Here is a 16,639-nt window from a genome sequence, read left to right as displayed (position 1 = left end):
AGATCGCAACCGATTTCACATTTCTAAATATTGTTGGTATTCCGTTTTCAGTAACACCATAGTACTGTAACACGAAGACTATACTTTCAGGAGACAATCCTGATACACAGAAAAAAGAAAAAGTGTTAAATGGGAATGATTTCCGAAACACATTATTTAGGTGTCAGAATTCATTTTCTGTATCACTTCACGGTACATTTATCATGTCAAATACACAAGAACAGAGCGTACCAGCGTACCGTACGAAACTCATTTTGAGAAATGTTCAGAACGTTGTCTTGGTTACACCTGATATTTTGCAATTCTTACGCTCACTGCCTGTGTTAAGATCCCCACGTGATGGGGTGTAATGTTGAGACATGGCACACGTCACTTAGGCATTCGTAGTATCAACTATCTGATCAATAACTGTAAACTCAGAAAGCATGGAACTGTTTAGTATTGGGCATCACAGACTTGAGATCTTGTACGGTGCATTTCAAGTGTAGAAAAAAATGTGCAACACGATGAACAAAGACGCTCATTTCGAACACATACATTATCTGATCAAAAGTTTCCGCGTACCTATTTGTGGACATTTATATGTCGTGTTGTGGAGAAACAAGCGCTGTATCATTTGAGAGATAGAGAGGTGGGCGTGTGTGCCGGGACGTACTCTAGTTCACTGTTACTAGCGCCACGTCATCGCAACGCGCCTGTGCTTAGCATACAGAGTATTGCGACATAATATAAGGATGAAAATAAATTTACAATAGCATTTTCAAATTTTGTCAGCATATGCTCAGGTACAGTAATGTTAAAACTGTTAAATCTCAAGATCATTTGATGAATATATTTCACTAAATACATTGTTTTAATTCAGAAACAAGTGATGCTAAATAATAAAGCTAGAAAGCCAAAAATTGGCCAGCATGTGTATGTATACGTCGTAATCAATTGCTACAAGTCAGAACTTGATCGGAGCAATATTTTGGTCAAAAGCGGTGGTTTTACGAAAAATTCAAGTGCTAAATATTACAATAGAGGTACGAAAATTCGTATGAAGTTTCGGTTTGATATCGAAACATTAAGTATGTGACCCCATTAAGCTCTCTCTAATAGTTTGGAAGTAAATTACTAAAAAGTAAATTTGGATCAAAAGCTTCCTTATTTGTAATAGATCAAGTATAATTAATATTAATGATAGACTGTTATTATTAAAGCATTTCATTACATCTATTAAATAATAAATATGTAACAAGTTTAAAGACTTTGAAGGAAATACCAATCAATACAGGGACTCTTAAAGAAGTAGTTCAGAGGTCATGTTCTACTGTCGTTTCCGTTCTCAAAATTCTAGCTGGCAAAGGTTAAATGCAGCGGAGCTAAAACTATGTCTGTGGTTAGAGCCAACTCAATTCCATTCATGTAAAAATTACGAAGACTGTAAATTGACACACAACAATGTTATAAAATAATATGTGTCCGAGAACGCGGCCATTTAGTTGCTGCTATCTAGGCATAGAGCGGATGACGGTAGATGTTCTGTTCGGCCGTCCGCTGCTCCCATATATAAATATCGTCTGAGAGGCAGTGACAGACTCACATCACACCCAACTATCAATCTGTTCGCGTCAGTCAAACGCTGGCTTACGCGCTGCCTAGGCTAACGTCACATCCAGGCTGCTGCTAAACGCACGTTTTCGGTACAGGACTGTACACCCTCCTGGAGCGCTTAGATTTCGCGAAGTAACTGTTATTATAACGCCCGTAATGTTAACAAAGCGGCGTGGAAAATCATGAGACTACTTTCCAATTTTGAGGGGAGCAATTGCCTTTAATGTCTAGTAGCCAGGGCGAAAGACCATTTGAAATGGAAGTTATTATAGAGGTCGGCTCTGAACTGCTGAAGGGGTTGTTTGTGATAATGACGTTATTATATTTATTATTATCAGGAATATCACTACGTTTTTGCATGTGAAATTTGACTGAATATATGAATCAGTTGAACTCAAAAATATTTTTTGTAATCACAGTTTCTGATCCCACTGAGTAAATAGCGAGTAAAAACGTTTCTTTAAGTGAGTACAAGAATAATGCGGACTTGCAGACTAGAAATTATGATCAGAAACTTCTCCATCACTTTCTGGATGACCGCAAAACCGTTTTCAGTCTCTTGTAAAATATGGCGAAGCATTATTTTCTTATTACACACTCATCGTCCCACAGTGTGTCCAGCATTCGCCGTTATGGTGACTACGACTCTAGTATGGACACTCTCAATGAGATGCCTGAACGTCCAAGGGGGAGCCGCAGCCCATTCACCCTGAAGGACCGAGACCTGAGAATGCACTGATGCTGGAAGATGGGGTCCGGGGCGAACTCGACGTCTTAGCTCTCCGCAGAGGTGTTCCATCGGGATTAGGTCGGGGCTCTTGGCAAGCCACTCCATTTCAGGAATTTTGATTGTCCAAAAACAATTCCTTCACAGAGGCTGCCTTTTGACAGGATGCATTGTTAAGCTGATAGAAACAATTGTCGCCTCCGAACTGTTCCTCTACTGTATGCGTTACACATACATAGCGCTGTAAAATATGTTCATATCCTACCGCATTTATCATTTTCTTATGCGCAGTATGGGGATCACGCCCTAACCAGATAAATCATCCACATACCTTAACTCCACCACCTCATTACTTTACTGATGGCGCAACAAACAGTGCCAGGAAACATTACCCATACATTAAGAATCATATCCCATCTTCTTTAATGTCCACGGGACAATAATAAATCCCAGGGACTTCAGTGCAATTATTGCCATTGAATAAAAGCGTCATTTCTATTGTCTCGTTGCGTGTTTCTTGAAGTTACCTACTGTAGTTTAATGTAAAAGTTCTTTCTATTTATGGTCCACATTTTATAGAGCTACGTTACCTGACAGTGACCAATCTTGCGGACGTTACTTCTGTCTTTAAGTTTTACACATCAGTGTAGTTTACATCAGAAGCCACTAAGGTCTACTGACAGACCAATTCTGTTGTTGCTGCTGCTCTACTGACAACACAATACCACTCCTCTTATACTGCCTGCTCCGGCTCTCGCGAAGCCTAGAGATCAATTCCACATTACGTAGGGGTGTCCAGATACCTTTGATCAAATTGTGTTTCATCTTATAGTAATGTTTTTCCTTTAGTAACGTTTCCAGAGATACACTCCTGGAAATGGAAAAAAGAACACATTGACACCGGTGTGTCAGACCCACCATACTTGCTCCAGACACTGCGAGAGGGCTGTACAAGCAATTATCACACGCACGGCACAGCGGACACACCAGGAACCGCGGTGTTGGCCGTCGAATGGCGCTAGCTGCGCAGCATTTGTGCACCGCCGCCGTCAGTGTCAGCCAGTTTGCCGTGGCATACGGAGCTCCATCGCAGTCTTTAACACTGGTAGCATGCCGCGACAGCGTGGACGTGAACCGTATGTGCAGTTAACGGACTTTGAGCGAGGGCGTATAGTGGGCATGCGGGAGGCCGGGTGGACGTACCGCCGAATTGCTCCACACGTGGGGTGTGAGGTCTCCACAGTACATCGATGTTGTCGCCAGTGGTCGGCGGAAGGTGCACGTGCCCGTCGACCTGGGACCGGACCGCAGCGACGCACGGATGCACGCCAAGACCATAGGATCCTACGCAGTGCCGTAGGGGACCGCACCGCCACTTCCCAGCAAATTAGGGACACTGTTGCTCCTGGGGTATCGGCGAGGACCATTCGCAACCGTCTCCATGAAGCTGGGCTACGGTCCCGCATACCGTTAGGCCGTCTTCCGCTCACGCCCCAACATCGTGCAGCCCGCCTCCAGTGGTGTCGCGACAGGCGTGAATGGAGGGACGAATGGAGACGTGTCGTCTTCAGCGATGAGAGTCGCTTCTGCCTTGGTGCCAATGATGGTCGTATGCGTGTTTGGCGCCGTGCAGGTGAGCGCCACAATCAGGACTACATACGACCGAGGCACACAGGGCCAACACCCGTTATCATGGTGTGGGGAGCGATCTCCTACACTGGCCGTACACCACTGGTGATCGTCGAGGGGACACTGAATAGTGCACGGTACATCCAAACCGTCATCGAACCCATCGTTCTACCATTCCTAGACCGGCAAGGGAACTTGCTGTTCCAACAGGACAATGCACGTCCGCATGTATCCCGTGCCATCCAACGTGCTCTAGAAGGTGTAAGTCAACTACCCTGGCCAGCAAGATCTCCGGATCTGTCCCCCATTGAGCATGTTTGGGACTGGAAGAAGCGTCGTCTCACGCGGTCTGCACGTCCAGCAGGAACGCTGGTCCAACTGAGGCGCCAGGTGGAAATGGCATGGCAAGCCGTTCCACAGGACTACATCCAGCATCTCTACGATCGTCTCCATGGGAGAATAGCAGCCTGCATTGCTGCGTAAGGTGGATATACACTGTACTAGTGCCGACATTGTGCATGCTCTGTTGCCTGTGTCTATGTGCCTGTGGTTCTGTCAGTGTGATCATGTGATGTATCTGACCCCAGGAATGTGTCAATAAAGTTTCCCCTTCCTGGGACAATGAATTCACGGTGTTCTTATTTCAATATCCAGGAGTGTATTTCGAGACAGAATGTGGCTTCACAGGTGGCCGTCAGAAGTGAATGATCGTCATCTTACTGGGCGTGGGAAGCTTACGTCTGCTACTTGCGACCGTGGAAACAATGAAACGAAGAGGAGTCCGCAACTAGGGGAGCCAATCGTAAATGTAGTTGACTTCGACCATAACGTCATCTGACAGGCAAATGCAGCAAGTAATTTTGACCACGTAACTTCCGAGTGTTTCATAACTTTCAGTATCGGTACAATTTAATAAGTGAACAGGAATTTAAAGGTCGGGTACCCCTTTGTGAATAGTGTATTAAACAATGTCTCAACACTTGTCTTAATTCAGGTGTGTTTTCGAGACTGTCACGCCATTTCTACGTGTTAAGACTGTAAATTTTCACAGTCATAACATACAGGTTGACGTAAATCCTAACTCAACTCATTAACAAAGATTTTCTGTCAGTATTTCGACTGTAAGTGTTGGCGATTGTTTGCTACCGCCTCTTATTCTTTCACCAGGGTACAACATGCGAACTTACAATGCGCACTGAAAGAATAGTCTTGCTGATCTCTTAGAAAACCTGCCTTTTTAGTTGCAATGGAACACGTACTTCATGCACAATGACGATTCTCTTCATTTCATTACACGTCGTCTCATAAATAACAAATTCCCTAAAAGACGAATGGGAAGAGATGGATCATACTCCTTATTTCCTCGCTCTCCGAACCTAGACGCACTAGACTTTTATTTGTTTGGCTCTAGAAAACCGCGTTCTATCGAAACACCACACAGTCTACAGAGAGACAATGTGTCCGCAGTGTGGAAGACCCAGAAACCATGCACAATACTTCACAGACCGATCACAGCATCAGGGATTCACTATAACGGCGGATGCTGCGCTAGTAAAGGCTACCACAGGACGTTCTGAACTCTTTATGAAACAAGTAGTTTCGTCAGATCCTCTGATACGTACAGTTCCTTTATGTTTCCCATGATTAGTGTACTGTGAGTAGTTACAGAAAATAGGTTCTAAGACAGAAATAAAGACATTCCGTAGCCACGTTCATACGTTTTCATCTCTTTATGTGTGAAATATGCGTCTTCAAAAGGTAGGCGTACCGTTTAGTTGCGCTCGGTTTTTTGGTGATTTTGACGTGATGCCTGTGTACAAAACAAGAAGTACACTTTACATTAAGCCGCACGCAGTCATGTGGTACACGTGGTTACGTCGACCTGCGTTTTACTGCAAGTGCCACCAAGGCTCATAATCAGGATACGCTGATGTACGTCTGCTCAAGCGCAGATGCTGACGGGCTAAGGGAGTGGATGCAAGGGAAGTGATCACGAAATTTTTAACGGCAATTATATACGTTTTTAGGGTTTACCTTCACACCGTTACGATACTGCTACGGACATTTTGCATGCATGGGTTTATAAACACATTCCGTACTATGAGGTCTGTTGTGTGAAGAAAATTCTGATGATCAAAGCATATACCTTCTAGCGCACTAAAGTAATGCTTTTCATTGTGTATGACTGAGCTACAGTTAGCTTTGACTATTACATCAGCCATATTTTATATTTCTTCCAGAATTAGCGTACCCAAGATCTAACTTAAGAAGGGGCAAATCCTGTCATGTTCCGTTTGAACGACAAAATACTGTAAAAGAAACCTGTATAATGTTACTATCTCAATAACCAGTTGAATCGTCCTAGTAGTTATTGACAGTTTGAAAGAATACTATGCGGTTTAATAACTGAGCTGGCCTGTGGTAGTAATTAAGGGGATTCAACTATATAATTAGTTTAAAATGCTAAGCGCTGAATGCGTTCAATACGCGACTACAGTTTAGTGTAAATAGGGTATTTCTTGTAGGTACAACCAGTGCAAAGTACTTGTTTGTATTGCCTGTATCAAGCGAAAATACATAAATGATTAAATGATAAGTGCACTCGCATTTGACAGTGATAATAATGGCCATACTGGCTTACATACAAGCCCCAAAACTTGAAACCTTGGTATACTATTGCGTGTTTCCACAGACCTCAGCTCAATTCCACTCCTGACCCACAAGAACGTCCGCGCTGCACATTGTCACAGCTCACTGAAGTTACTTTAACAAAGCTGAAAGTCTCTAAAAGATAAACATCGTTTACTGCAGCAGCGGGCTATACAGCAGAGGGGATTGATTGCACGATAAATTAAAGTACTTTTTCGGGATACCCAGTGCCTGCGTAAGCTTTTAAGATGGTCTCCGTTAACAGATAAGGAGGAGATGTTACTATGATTGGCGGAAAATTTTTCATGAGCTCTAGATTAATTACGCATCTACAAGTGTTTCAAAATGAACTCACTCTTGGAGGTACTGCTGGAGCTCACAGCAACCAGCAAAGGGCATCATGAGTCCACTAACCAAACCCTGAGTATAAACAACAACCAAAAATTAGTCTTTAGTAGGAAAATTTCAAAGAAATGCATTAAGGAAACCTACATCAGCAACAGGTCTCTGGCCGGCCGCAGTGGCCGCGCGGTTCTAGGTGTTTCTGTCTGGAACCGCGCGACCGCTACGGTCATAGCTTCGAATCCTTCCTCCGGCATGGATGTGTGTGATGTGCTAAGGTTAGGTTAGGTTTAAGTATTTCTAAGTTCTAGATGTTAAGTCCCATAGTATTCAGAACCATTTGAGCCAACGGGTCTCTACTAATAGTCCCTAGAAAGAGTGTTGGGTGGTATACGAATAGGAAGGAAGGAAAATTATGGTTTAACGTCTCGTCGACATCGAGTTCATTACGGAGGAAGCTCGGATTGTTTCAAGGAAGGGGAAGCGAATCGGCCACTCCCTGTCAAAGGAAACATCTCAGCATTTGCCTGCAACGACTTAAGGAAGTAACAGAAAACGCAAATCTGGATGGCCAGACGCGGATACGAACCGTTTCCTACAGAATGCGTCCAATGCGCTAGCTACTGCACCTTCTAGATTGTTTGGTGTACAAAAGGAAACAAAGCAGACGATCTACCTGCACAGCATTCTGGTTAACAACTTAGATTTTATCCTCGCAAAATATCGTTGGTGAAAGATAAACACTCATTTCAATTTGAAAGAGGCAGGTTAGACTAAACAGAGAGGTTGATGGGAAAATATTGAAGAAATACTCTCGCCCAAGTGACCTCCAATTTCAAAACAGTTCACAGAATTTACAAATGCCTATTTGATACAAAATTAGGATCGTTACTAAATAATACATAAAGACAAATCGCACAAAACCAATTGGATAAAGAAGCGAGTTAGGAATGACAGATGTTTAAGTTCTCCAATGTATTTCACGCACAAAGCATGATTATATCACAGCAGGGAAAACCACAAATGAGGCAATCTAGAGTCTGCGTCCTTCTTCCTCGGGCACCGGAACAGAGCTCTTTTACTTAAATGTTGTTCGATTGCGGTCCATGCATCCCCTCTGTGATGTCACAAAGAATTGGTGAGCAGACAGCCAGCCGCTTGTCGATTCAAAGAGCTCTGGACACTGTGGCATATATTCCTAACACTTATATCTTTAGGATGCCACTTGCCAGCAAATACGTCTGACGAACAGTTTTAGCACAATAATGAAACAATGCTGGAAACCTAATTTCAGTTTCTTAGATTTCACCTCATAGGTCTCTTAGTACACTTGCTGCTCCTCAGTACACATAAAATTATGGAACATGTATTATGCTCAATAATTATGACGTTTTTGGAGAATGAAAATCTTATCTATAAAAATCAACATGGAATACGCAAACAGAGATCCTGCGAAACTCAGCTCGCTCTGTCCCTTCATGAGATCAACAGCGCCGTAGACGCTTATTTATGGAACAAAATCTACAGACGTGTCATAGGACCGTTACTGTTTACATTTTACATAGATGATGTAATACAAGCGTCCGATGCTCTTTAAGGCTGTTTGCATATGATATGGTTGTCTATAACAAAGTAGCAACCCCAGAAGGTATAAAAATTTGCATAAGAACCTCCAGAGAATTGACGAATGCGGAAGGTTGTGGCAGCTAAGCCTGAACATAAGTAAATGTAACATGTTATGCACACATAGGAAAATAAGTCCACCACTGTACAGGTACGCTATTTATGGCGATTGGCTGGAAACAGCATCTAACGTAACATATTTAGGAGTAACTAGCAAGAGCGACCTTAAGTGGAATGACCACATAAAACAAACAATGGGGAAGAACACGCCAGACTCAGTTTCTTAACAAGAATCTTAAGGGAATGTAACTCAACCACGGACAAAGTAGCTTACTGGAACTTGTTGGACTAATGCTTGAGTATTGTTCATGTACTTGGTATCCCTACCAGGTACGACTGATAGAAGAGATACGGAAGATCCAATGAAGAGAGGCGTGTTTCGTCACGGGATCGCTTAGCCCGCACCAAAGTGTTACGAAGATACTCAACAAACTCCACTGGCAGACGTTACAAGAGAGGCGCTGTGCATCACGGAGAGATTTGCTATTGATATTTCGAGACAGCACTTTCCGGAAAGAGTCGGGCGACATGGTAGGAAAAATACAGACGCTTAACAACAGTCATTCTTCCCACGAGCTCTTCGCATGTGGAACATGGTTGGTGGGCCGCAGTTAGTAGTACAAAAAGTACCGTCCACTGCGAACCGTTAGGTGGCTTGCGGAGTATGATGTAGATGTTCTAGCTTTCTTCAAATTAGTGTACGTCCCTGATTAAAACGGATATGTCTGTCTGCTTGAGAAACGAAATTTTTAGGGTTATTTTGTTGGGAAGAGACAATACGAGTAGCAGAATGTAGTCTCTGATAAAATATTAGACTACATGCAATGACTTAAATGAGTCGCTGTCAAACAATAGATGTATACGAGACCTGATAATGTACTTTCACGGCTAACAACTTGTCCTGGTAACTCTAGGAGGTAAATAATATTTCCTGTTGAAAGACACATCATTAATAAATATGAAAGAGAACTATCTTATATGTAAACGGCGGATATTTCAATACTTCTTGGCCACTGACACGAAATACAAGGTTGGACAGATGATGGTCAGGTCATGGAGAAAGTGTCATCACTTCTATCTCTAGGCTGGTCGTAGGTTGTGTTCCAAAATTGAACAGCATAGAGACGGAAGTGATGACATTTTCTGCAGGAACTCACCATCGTGTTGCAGGACAATGCTCAACCACGTACAGTGCAAGCTGTTATTGATTTGTCCGGCCGGAGTGGCCGAGCGGTTCTAGGCGCATGACTCTGGAGCCGCGCGACCGCTACGGTCGCAGGTTCGAATCCTGCCTCGGACATGGACGTGTGTGATGTCCTTAGGTTAGTTAGGTTTAAGTAGTTCTAGGGGACTGATGACCTCAGATGTTAAGTCCCATAAGTGCTCGGAGCCTTTTTTTGTTATTGATTTGTTTGACTGGTGGAGCTGCTAAGTGCTATACCACCTACTGCACTCCCCTGACTTAAGCCCTCGTAAGTTCAACTCGATTTCTAAACTGAAGGAAACACTTCACGACATTCGCTTCACAACTGCTACAAATTCCCCGGGCAACAGACCGCACTGCTCGAACTGTCTACACAACTTGCACTGCTTAGAGTATCCTACGACTTCCACATCGCTGGCAACGGGCTATACACAATGATGGTGACTGCTTTGAAGGTCATCAAAACTTTGAAACACGTATCTATTTTGTACGAGCTGTAAATAAATGGTTGGCACTACCAAAGTTCCAACCCTCGTACTTATTTCTGATAGGAGCGCCTGCGTAACGTTGTGGGCGCGCTGTGCACGGTGCGCGGGTTGCCTCCCTAGCAGGCGCCGGCGTGTCGCGGCGCCTCGAGTTGTGCCGGCTGCGGGGTGCGGCGGGGCGTATCGGCCATCAATCTGAGTGGCAGTCAGAAGAGAGCGGTGGTTTTTACCGGCGCCGCCCAGTCACGGCTCGTTGGCGCGCTAACCGATCTGATGGCCTGTCGTTCCACCACAGAAAGACGACGAGGGAAAACCTCCAAACGATTCCTGTTCCCTCGTAACGGCTTCTCGCGGCGTTCAGGAATCTGATACAGAACCCCTTAAGTGATAGTACATTCCAGGCAAGGCGGATTTAGTGGAGCAATAAAGCAACTAAAGAACCGTTAACACAAACCAATCTGTTTCTTTCACAACTTCTGTAGTGAAGTTAGTTCAGTCTACAGGTATTGATCTCAGTTTTGTAAACAATGTGAAGATCATATTCGTAACCCACCAACATATAAATGCGTCACAAATGGAACGGAATAACAAGATCCTTAAGAATTTCCATTTCTTAGGGCTTTGATAACGAACTGAAATCAAGCGTATCGTCTAAAGATGGAGGCAAATGTTACAAAGGATTCGTAATTTATAAATATAAAAATTAATAACTTGCGGACTTTCCCGTTGTTTTAAAAAATTTAAACATGTAGTAATTGCCAGAGGTCATTACAAAAATTGTCATTAGAGGCTTTCGTATCCCACTGTCACAGCCGTAGTACACTATAAGAAGAAACGAATGCCGAACAAAATGTGTTTGTGAAATCCTAAGAGACCAAACTCCTGAGGTCATAGGCCCCTAGAGTTGCACACTACTTAAACTACCTTATGTTGAGAACAACACACACACACACCCATGCCCGAGGGAGGACTCGAAACTCTGGAGGAGAGATCCGTGCAATCCGTGACATGGCGCCTCTAACAGCGCGGCCACTCCGTGCGGCGAGTACCTAATACATTTTCTATACTCGACAGAGTGACTGGCTGTGTACAAATTTAATGGATGCATAAAGAGAACAGTAAACTCATCAAGTTTGTATTTTGCATTCTTCTGCAAAGAACTTAGGGTTCATTCTAGACTATCTACTATACTGGACTGTTCACGCAACTGCAGTCAGTAAGAATGTGTCATGTTACCGCATTCACTACAGAAATATAAAAAGATATTCCCTTTCGAGCTTAAAAAGAAGTTCGTAGAGCCACTAACACTTCTCGTAGAACACTATGTTGCTGCTGCCCTCCAAACACTTTCTTATGAAAGTTCACACAGGTTAGAACTATCGATGACTGCTTGTGTGGAATACATCTGTGACGAACGCTATTTTGACCATCACTATTGTCAACGAAAAATTATCTTGGCTGCATACCAATAAGCGTAGAAACTGCCACACCCTGTGTTTGCTCCTTATTGTCTTCTCAATCATTGCACTCGCTCCTAGTTATCTTCAACTATTACTCTACTATCAGAACTGTACGGCAGAACTACCCGTTCTCAACAATGTAAAATCCTCTCTGTACCAACACGCAACACTGCCATCTCTCTTAAACATTTTGTGTATCAGGAGCCGACTTTCGAACAATCTTTCTCAAAAAACCAGAGAAATGAAGTGCATTCTAAACTTCAAAAGACAGTTGATGGCCCACCTTCTATCACAATAGCCATCCCTCTCGTATACTAGTGTGCAGCTCACTCTCGTCAATCCCCTTTCCCACATCTTGAACTTCCCACAATTTGGTAGAGTTCTTTATTTAAATCCTGTTCTGTCCTAACTGCCACTGTCGCTGTCATCCTGTCTTCCCCACTTTCTTTATCCTTTCCGCTACTGTAATACTAAATATGTATGCAACTGTGCTAAGCTAATCTATATCACACTTAATGCCCGGTACTGTTATCACTGTTTGTATTAGTGACAACTATTATTTTCATTATTATTACGACTGAATATTATTATTATCGTTATTAGTGTCAATAATAATAATTGTACTTTTATAACTCTGAATGTTTTTGTAATATCTTTGGTAAACGTTGTTTCTGGTCAGATGTAAGAGAGGGCTTTACAACCCTAATCTTGTCAGGTTAAATAAGCAATAAGTAAATAATAAATAAATTAAAATTTTCTATGTGTGTCCCTCTATTCTCACGACACATGTCCTAGCGTTAGCCAAATTCGTTGCATACTTTATGTAGCAACACCATGCAAATGGTCATCACAGTGTACAACTAAAACATATCAAAGTAAGAGAAACTTCTCACAGACTTCTTACAGCAGAAAAACGGCCAAACAGCTCCGTTTGTGACACTTCAGAGAAAACATCAACCTGCTGCGAATCTCGTTCATGAGATCCAATTTTAGGAGGATTTTCAGTTCCTCACACTCTTACAATGTGGCAGTTAACCTTCCCAGATAAATGAAAGGTTGGTTCTTACCTGAACACCAGCTTGGAGGCGAAATGGGCATCCTCAAGTGCTTCCTGCATTGTGATGCAAAATTGAAGGCGCCGACCATAATCATACGGTTGTAATTGATGCAGGAGCTGCAGACGCTGCGCTTTGAAATGCAACCACAGTACCAAAATCTTCCACAAAATGTCCTGCGGTATTCGCAGTTTGTGGCATGTGCAGCAAATTGATTTTTTTGTACTTTGTGCGAAAATTTCTCTCGCCCTCTTCGCGGTTGCATCCAGTACATTTGATCAATTGATACTTTTCTGTTCATAAAGACAACCAGCGTAGCTATATTGTTGATACCAATGCACAATTCTCTGTTTACACGGTCTTTTTTCCCAAAGATCCGTCAGAATGCACACTGCACTGTTGTAACAGATAAACGTCAAGCAACAACTGAAACTCTATTCGTGCTTTGTCACCCTTTCGTCAAGTCACTGCACTCGTTACACCAGTTGCTGGGCAGAATGCCAAACCGGCGATTTTACGGTTCTGCTCAGCATCAATCAAATTAGTAGTTGTAATACTGGGAGAAAGACAAACTTGAAAACGAATGGAACCTTTATAGTAGTCCTGTAGTGTAGAATCCTCAATCAATATGAGTGTGCCGAAACACGTCATAGGACACAGCGGTAAGTAGAAGAAATAACTAGTTCAAGAAATCAGTTGAGTGTAGAGAAGACAAAAATGAGATAGCGCATCTTCCGGTTCATATATTTATGTTACAGTAGGAAGTCTGCAACAGACAGCTGTTGTGACCTGCATCATCACAATACCACACTGCAAAAAAATTATATTTTGAACATATCTGCCTGATATACACCGACTATTTAGAGCATATTTACAGACCATATCAAACCCTTTAAAGAGAAAAATTTATTGTGAGTGGCTCGAAAAGTTCGTAACTAACAGAACAGAGTACATGGTCCTCGACATCGAGAGTTGAACAGAAACGTCCCAAGGAAGGCTGGTAAAATAAAAGAAAATGCCGTGAGACTAGGGCCTCCCGTCTGGTAGACGGTTCACCTGGTACAAGTCTTTCGAGTTGACGCCACTTCGGCGACTTGTGTGTCGCAGGAAGACTGGTAGGACAGCTATTATTTTCTATAAACTCGCATACAAATGATCTGGCCGACAGTGTGGGCAGGAACCTGTGGTTGATTGCTGATGATCCTGTAGAGCACGGGAAAGAGTCGTTGTTGAGTTACTGTAGGAAGATTTATACAAAATTGGTAGTCGGTGTGATAAATGGCAGCTAGCTCTAAGTGTGGAAAAAATATAAGTTAATGCAGATGTGGAGGAAAAACAAAACTATAGCGTTCTAGTACATCATTAGTAGTTTGCCGATTGAAACAGTCAAATCGGTTATATATCTAGGCGTATCGTTGTAAAGTAGTACGAATCGAATGAGCGTATAAGGATTGTAGTAGGAAAGGCGAATGGCTGACTACGATTTATTGGTAGAATTTTAGGAACGTAGTTGATCTGAAAAGGTGACGGCATGTAGGACACTAGTGCGACCCATGGTTGACAATACTGATTGATCAGGAGTTACATGAGGATAATTAACTTTCATGTTTATACAAAGTTTTTCTCTTCGCAAAGTCACGCAGTACAGTTTTGTTTACATCTGTTAATTATTAGCTCGTCCCTATCTGAAAAACACTGCAGCAAAGGTATTCTATACGAGTAGCTACAAACGCATTGAGAAATGTCTCTTCAAAGTAGTAGATGATTCCAAAGAATAACACCCGTACTGTACAAAATCTATTGTACAAACAATAACGGAATAAGGAATGTTCTCATTTCGTAGAGTAGCAGGTGGCAAAAAATTGCAGCACAGCAAAACCGTGTAACTCCGCTATTTATTTTTCACAGCTCACTAACAACAACAGAAATCTCTCTCTGGAAGCAATTGTCAACAATTCGAGAACTTACTGTTCGATAGGTCACTATGAGCTGCTGAAAATACTGCACCCTATGGTAACAGCAATACTTGCTGCAAGTTACTCGATATTTGATACTTGACAGTTCGGTATCATTGTAAAGCCAATTGTAATTTAAAACCATTAGCAGAGACTGGTCTTGAAAAGCAATTGTAAGTTGGGACTGACCTTGTAGGTGCCGAGGTTCTTGACGGAGCACGCCAGCTTCACGTTTCGGCCCGCCGGCACTGTGATGTTCTCGATCTGCTCTGTGAACTCCGGGTCCTCCGTTGGCGCTGCAACAAATGGATCGAAATTAGCATCCAGCAGGTTTTACGTAAGGCTGACAGACACTTAACGCCACTTACTCTCAGGTGACAAAATTCATGAGACAGCGATACGCACATATACGGATGGTGGTAGCATCACGTACACGACGTATATAAGGGCAGTGCATTGACGGAGCTGTCGTTTCCACACATCTGATTCATGCGAAAGGTTTTCCGACGTGATTATGGCCGCACGACGAAAACTAACAGAACTTCAAGGCGGAGGGGTACATGTAGCTAGATGCATGGGACATTCCATTTCGTAAATCGTTAGAGAATTCAGAATTCCGAGATCCACAGTTTCAAGAGTGTGCCGCGTATACCAGATTTCCGGCATTACCTCCAACCACGAGCAACTCAGTGACCGGCGGACTTTAGTTAACGACAGATGGCAGTGGTGTTTGCTCAGAGTTGTCAGTGTTAACAGACAAGGAACACTGCTTGAAATGACCACAGAAATCAATATAGGACGTATGGTGAACGCATCCATTAGGACATTGCGGCGAAATTTTGCGTTAATGGGCTACGGCAGCAGACGACCGACGCAAATAAATTTGCTAACGGCACGACAAGGCCTGCAGCGCTGCTCCTTGTCGACAAGATGCAAGCTAATGGTGGCTCAATAAAGTTGTACAATGTGTTTACAAAGAACGGACTGGGTCCTCTTGTGCAACTGAATCAATCATTGACTGGAAGTGGTTATGTTCATCTACTTGAAGACAATCTGCAGCATTTCATGGACATCATGTTCCCAATTAACGATGGAATTTTTATGGATGAAAATGCGCCATGTCACCGGGCGACAATTGTTAATGACTGGTTTGAGGAACAGTGGATAACCCGAGCGAATGATTAGGCCATCCAGATCGCCCAACATGAATCCAATGGCACATTTATAGGACATGATCGAGAGGCCAGTTCGTGAACAACGTCCTGACGGACAACCCTTTCGCAGTTATGGACGAGTTGCTGCACTAAGGCGCGACGAAGGGTGTCCGACACGATATTAGGAGGTACCTCATGACTTTCGTCACCTCAGTGTACGTAAGACTAGTTTAACATTTTTAATAATATCTACATCTACTTCTACATCGTTACTCTGCAAATCACATTTAAGCGCCTAGCAGAGGGTTCATCGAACCACCTTCACAATTCTCTATTATTCCAATCACGTACAGCGCGCGGAAAGAACGAACACCTATATCTTTCCGTACGAGCTCTGATTTCCCTTATTTGGTCGTGGTGATCGTCTCTCCCTATGTAGGTCGATGTCAACAAAATCTTTTCACATTCGGAGGAGAAAGTTGGTGATTAGAATTTCGTGAGAAGATTCCGTCGCAACGAAAAACGCCTTTCTTTTTATGATGTCCAGCCCAAACCCCGTATCATTTCTGTGACACACTCTCCCATATTTCGCGATAATACAAAACGTGCTGCCCTTCTTTGAACTTTTCGATGTACTCCGCCAGTCCTATCTAGAAAGAATCCCACACCGCGCAGCAATATTCTAAAAGAGGACGGACAA

The 16,639-nt window shown here is 43.0% G+C and overlaps 1 protein-coding gene across 4 annotated transcripts in view; it reads right to left on the bottom strand.

Annotated features, from left to right (window-relative positions):
• The window catches only part of LOC126262264 (lachesin-like), a 950,831-nt gene extending 935,755 nt beyond the window's left edge, over window positions 1-15,076 (bottom strand). For all 4 annotated transcript variants that reach the window (XM_049958762.1, XM_049958764.1, XM_049958763.1 and 1 more), the window contains exon 1: window positions 14,975-15,076. The gene's annotated coding sequence lies outside the window, so the exon portion shown is untranslated. The remainder of the gene's footprint in view (window positions 1-14,974) is intronic.
• Between the last annotated feature and the right edge of the window lie 1,563 nt (window positions 15,077-16,639).

This window comes from Schistocerca nitens, chromosome 6 (assembly GCF_023898315.1).
Source record: "Schistocerca nitens isolate TAMUIC-IGC-003100 chromosome 6, iqSchNite1.1, whole genome shotgun sequence".
In the NCBI taxonomy this organism is placed as follows: Eukaryota; Metazoa; Arthropoda; class Insecta; order Orthoptera; family Acrididae; genus Schistocerca; species Schistocerca nitens.
This window is presented reverse-complemented; position numbering and strand designations above follow the sequence as displayed.